The following is a 6,472-nucleotide window of genomic DNA, read 5'->3' on the forward strand; positions in this document are numbered from 1 at the left end:
AAATAGGATCGAGGTTCAGGCACCAGGGGCACCCAACATCAATGAAAATCCATTACTGGTGCACCATGAAGCTCACATGATCGAATTAGTGCACGAGGGAGGAAACCAAAAACACCCTCACAAACGGTAATGATGATTCGCGCCAGTACTAATGAAGAGTCGACCAGTGGAAAGGCAGTGATACAGTCGGGAGAGGTATATGACAAGCCCTTTGTGATAGCAGGGAAAGGGTCATCTATTACTGCGAAGAGGCCAGAGTCAGTCAGAGCAGTGTTGCAGGGAGTAGCAAACAAGCCAAGGTTGGTAGTAAAAGGGGTCCATATGGGACCAGTTGTTATCAAGCCAGTCATACAGTTGCCGATGACAAGTAAGAAGGCTGTGTCGTGGAACTACGGTCAAGTGACGGTGACGCATAAGGGGAAGGAGGTTGTGGAAGACGTATGCGAAGCATAAGGGTTAACTCGATCGGGAAGGTGTTTTGCTCCCGCAGAGTTGAGAAGGGTCAATCCTAAAACAATAAAGAAACCTGTAACAGAGGAAGAAGCAAAGGAATTTTTGAAGAAGATGAAGGCACAGGATTACTCAATTATAGAGCAATTGAGAAAGACCCCGACCTAGATTTCGTTGTTAACCTTGTTAATCCATTCAAACGATCACTGTCAGGCTTTAATGAAGATTCTGAACGAGGCCTATGTCCCGGACAAGCTCTCAGTAAACCATTTGGAGAAGGTAGCGCACAAGATCTTTGAAGTAAATCGAGTGACATTCTCTGACGATGAGTTACCAGTAGAGGGTACTAAACACAACAGAGCACTCTATCTGACGGTAAAGTGCGAAGAAACGGTGGTCACTCGAGCATTAATTGATAATGGGTCAAGTGCCAATATCTGTCCTTTGGCCACTCTCAACAAGCTAAAGGTTGTTGATGACAGGATCCACCAGAACAGTGTCTGCGTCCGAGGTTTTGATGGGGGCGGCATTAACACAGTAGGTGATATCGTACTGGAACTAACCATTGGCCCAGTCAGGTTCACCATGGAATTTCAAGTAATAGATGTGGCAGTGTCGTACAATCTTTTGTTGGGGCGACCATGGATCCATGCAGCTAAGGCAGTGCCTTCTACTCTACATCAAGTGGTCAAATTTGAATGGGATAGACAAGAGATTGTGGTACACGGGAATGACGGCACACACGCTGCCAGTGATACTATTGTGCCCTTCATAGAAACCGATGATGATAAGGGCCCATGGGTGTATCAGGTTTTTGATGCAGTCTCGGTGGACAAAATTCCTGAGGGCGAGGGCCTTCCACTTCCCAGAGTCACAGTCGCAACCGTCATGATAGCATCAGAAATGTTGAATAACGGGTTTGTACCAGGGAAAGGTCTGGGGGTTGATATGAAGGGAATGATCCAGCCAGTTTCTTTTCCCAAGAACCTGGAAACTTTTGGGTTGGGATTCAAGCCCACCGCAGCGGATGTGAAGCGAGCCCGCAAATTGAAGAAAAGAGTTTGGGTCCTTCCTAAACCAGTCCCACGCCTGTCCAGGTCATTTGTCAAAGCAGGGTGCAGAAAGTTGCCAGTCCCGGAAGTTCTTGGACCTCTGATGGGGCCAAACGGAGATTTGAATGAAAGATTTGGAAGAGTTTTTGCCGACGTCAACATGATAGAAGCTGGAGAGGGTTCCAGTAAGGCAGACATATAGTTTGTGGGTCCCAATGTCAAGGTCAACAATTGGATGGCTACTCCTCTTCCTACTTGGAGGGAGTCTTGGTAGTTGACTCTGATTTTCTTTTCTGTTTTCTGGATTATTCCAGGGTTGTAATCCAGATTTCTTTTCATTATGTCAAATACAGTGTGAAACCTTGTTATCCCGTAATTCAATAAAACGAAGAGTTTCTTCTTTATTTCTTATCTTTTTTTATTTATTTATTTTAATTTTGCTTCTTTCGTTTCTTTCTCTGAACAGTCCTTTTCATACTGATTCTAATGACATGGCATGCACAATGGATCTTCAACCTAGTCTAAAAGATCAATCTGATTCCGAGCTAAACATACAAGAGGTCGATTATGATAATGAATCGGAATACAATGAGGATGAAGCATTCGAGGAGATAAACAGGGAGTTGATCCAGTTTGAAGAAAAATACAAACCCAACTTAAATGACACAGAAGCCATCAATTTAGGGGATGCCACCGATATCAGAGAAACTAAAATAAGCATCCACATTGCACCAAATATCAGGGAGGAATTGGTCAAAACACTTATTGAGTTCAAAGATGTTTTTGCATGGTCGTATGATGACATGACGGGGTTAAGAACAGATTTAGTGGTTCATAAATTGCCCACTGACCTGGCATGCCCTCCCGTCAAGCAAAAATTGAGGAAGTTCAAAACGAAGATGAGCATGAAGATTAAAGAAGAAGTAACCAAGCAGCTACAAGCAAAGGTTATTCGTGTCACTCGATATCCTGATTGGTTGGCTAATGTGGTGCCGGTACCAAAGAAAGATGGAAAGATCAGGGTGTGCGTCGACTACCGCAATCTGAACAGGGCAAGCCCTAAAGACAACTTTCCTTTACCCAACATCCATATCTTGATCAACAATTGTGCTAGGTGTGAGATCGAATCTTTTGTGGATTGCTATGTTGGGTATCATCAGATTCTGATGGATGAGGAAGATGCGGAAAAGACAGCCTTTATTACGCCGTGGGGAACCTATTGCTACCGGGTAATGCCATTTGGTTTGAAGAATGCTGGGGCAACGTACATGAGAGCAATGACCACTGTGTTACATGACATGATACACAAAGAAATTGAAGTGTACGTAGACGATGTAATCATAAAGTCCAAGCATCAGGAAGACCACGTAGCAGACCTAAGGAAGTTCTTTCAAAGACTTCGAAGGTATGATATTAAGCTCAACCCGGCCAAATGCGCATTTGGTGTTCCATCTGGGAAGCTTTTGGGATTCATCGTCAGTCGGCGAGGTATTGAACTGGATCCATCAAAAATCAAATCTATCCAAGAGTTGCCACCGCCGAAGAACAAGACAGAAGTAATGAGTTTGTTGGGAAGGTTGAATTACATCAGCAGATTTATTGCTCAACTCACAGCAACCTGTGAACCCATTTTTTAGCTGTTGAAGAAGGATGATGCAATAGGATGGACGGCGGAATGCCAGGTGGCATTCGACCAGATCAAAGAATATTTATCAAATCCACATGTATTGGTTCCCCCTGAGCCGGAAAGACCGTTAATTCTTTATCTGACGGTCTTGGAGAATTCTTTTGGTTGCGTGTTGGGGCAGCACGACATTACGGGAAGAAAAGAGCAAGCCATCTATTATCTCAGAAAGAAGTTTACAGTATATGAGGTTAAGTATACTCAACTCGAGAAGACATGTTGCGCCCTAACCTGGGTGGCCCAGAAGTTGAAACATTATTTATCCTCATATACTACTTATCTCATTTCCCATTTGGATCCGTTAAAGTATATTTTCCAAAAACCTATGCCCACAGGAAGGTTAGCAAAATGTCAAATATTACTCACGGAGTTCGATATCATCTATGTGACGAGGATAGCCATGAAGGCCCAAGCGTTGGCAGATCACTTGGCTGAGAATCCTGTTGGCGAGGAATACAAGCCGTTGAGGACGTATTTTCCCGACGAGGAAGTAATGTAGATAGATGAGTTGGAGTTACCTGAGGAACCCGGTTGGAAGCTTTTCTTTGATGGAGCCGCAAATGCGAAGGGAGTTGGAATAGGAGCAGTGCTTATTTTTGAAACAGGACATCATTACCTTGTTACAGATCAACTGCGTTTCTATTGTAATAACAACATGGCTGAGTACGAGGCATGCATTTTGGGTTTGCGATTAGCGGCAGACATGGATGTCCAGGATGTCTTGGTCTTGGGAGACTCGGACCTCCTGGTGCATAAAATTCAGGGTGAATGGGAAACACGGGATTTGAAGCTCATACCATATCGACAATGTTTGCACGATCTGAGCAAGCAATTTCGATCAGTAGAGTTCAGACACATCCCGAGAGTTCACAATGAGGTTGCCGATGCATTGGCCACTTTAGCATCAATATTGCACCACCTAGACAAAATTCATGTTGACCCATTGCACATCCAGGTTCACGATCAGCATGCCTATTGCAACATGATAGAGGAAGAAGTGGATGGCGAGCCATGGTTTTATGACATCAAAGAGTATCTCAGGATGGGGATATACCCGGAGCAGGCCACCGGAGATCAAAAAAGAGCCATTCGGCGATTGTCAAGTAGTTTCTTCCTTAGTGGAGGAGTGTTATACAAGAGAACCCCAGATTTGGGATTGCTGAGATGTATAGACGCCAGTCAAGCCACGACAGTTATGATAGAGGTACATGCTGGAGTTTGTGGGGGTCATATGAGCGGATATGTATTGGCGAAGAAGATTCTTCGAGCAGGGTATTATTGGCTCACCATGGAGCATGATTGCATCAATTTCGTGCGGAAATGCCATCAGTGTCAGAAACACGGCGATCTAATTCATTCTCCACCAACGGAATTGCACACAATGTCAGCACCGTGGCCATTTGTGGCATGGGGGATGGACGTCATTGGGCCTATTGAGCCGGCAGCTTCGAACGGTCACAGGTTCATTTTGGTGGCCATCGATTATTTTACTAAGTGGGTTGAAGCCAAAACTTTCAAGTCAGTAACCAAGAAGGCAGTGGTGGATTTTGTCCATTCCCACATCATCTGTAGATTTGGGATCCCGAAAGTGATAATCACGGACAATGATGCTAATCTTAACAGCAGTTTGATGAGAGAAGTGTACGAACAGTTTAAGATTACACACCGTAATTCCACACCATATCGTCCCAAGGCAAATGGAGTTGTTGAAGCGGCCAACAAGAACGTCAAAAAGATACTGAGGAAGATGGTAGAAGGATCCAGGCAATGGCATGAAAAATTACCATTCGCATTGTTGGGTAATCGCACTACCGTCCAGACTTTAGTAGGTGCAACCCCTTTTTTGTTGGTGTATGGAACTGAAGCAGTGATACCGGCGGAAGTGGAAATTCCATCCCTTCGGATTGTTGCCAAGGCTAATATTGATGATGATGAGTGGGTCAAAACCCGTTTGGAACAGTTGAGCTTGATTGATGAAAAAAGACTGGCAGATGTGTGTCATGGCCAGTTATATCAACGGAGAATGGAAAGAGCCTACAACAAGAAGGTGCGCCCCAAAAAATTTGAAGTGGGGCAACAAGTGTTGAAACGAATCCTGCCTCACCAAACGGAAGCAAAGGGCAAGTTCGCCCCGAATTGGCAAGGACCATTCATTGTAATCAGAGTATTGTCCAATGGCACTTTATGTTTAATAGATATCGAAGGAAAATGCGTCGACATGGCTATCAATTCCGACGCAGTTAAGAGATATTATGTGTGATCCCTTTTGATTGTAATTGACATTTGTTTGTGGATTGGCATTTATCGGAGAATGAAATGACGGAGGCAATTCTTTCTTCTATCAAAACACTTTAACCTTTGCTTACCCTTTTGAGCCTCATTTATTCTTTCATATCCCTCTTTTGGAATCAGTAATTAAAATAAAGGATAAAAAGAGAGAAAAACAATGATAAAGACAAAAGAAAAATCACAAGAAAAAAAAAAGAAAAAAAAAACAAAGAAGGTAGGAACTACGTTTGACCTGATTCCTCAAAGAAGGATACGTAGGCGCCTCACGGCTCGGTCATAGTGTAACAAAAAATAAGAATCCCCAAGCAAGAAATCTGGGGCAGAAGTTGTGTTTATAATTTTGGGAAAGAAAGTTTGATTCCAAGAGTTGTAATGTTTTACCCGTCAAAATTATTTTGAGCCTTTTGATACCCCTTTTCCTTTTTTTTAGCCATACACAAAAAACCATATTGATGTCCAAAAAAGACCTCCCGATCAGTATTCGAGAAGAGCCAAGTTCATGCACGTGGAAGTCAGGAACAACACTCTGATCCCCAGCAGAGAAAAGGATCATAAACTGGAAACGAATTGATAGCCGAAAGAATCCCCAACAAAGTGCGTCGTATCGACACACTCCAATCCCCAGCTGAAAAATAAAATAAAATGAGAGAGTCTTATTGGTGAAAACCTTCACAGGCACCATGAGGCGACGAGAGTTGAGAGAAATGAGAGAGTCTTATTAGTGAAAACCCCTCGAAGGGCACTATGAGGCGACAAGGCAAGATTGGCGGAAAGGGTCTGCCTTTGGCAAAAGTCGAATATTCATTTATTCCCAGCGAGATGAGACCATCCGAAAAGTCGATTGATACAAATAGACTGGGTTGATCGATCCGGAATGCACGACATGATCGTTGGGATTGGTTATATCATTCAGATAAGTTCTTTTCTTTTCTTTTTCCCAGCATTTGTTCAGAAAGACTTCTTTTTTAAAAATTATCACTCTTTCATTTTTGGATTA

This window comes from Nicotiana sylvestris, chromosome 5, assembly GCF_000393655.2.
Source record: "Nicotiana sylvestris chromosome 5, ASM39365v2, whole genome shotgun sequence".
Lineage (NCBI taxonomy): Eukaryota > Viridiplantae > Streptophyta > Magnoliopsida > Solanales > Solanaceae > Nicotiana > Nicotiana sylvestris.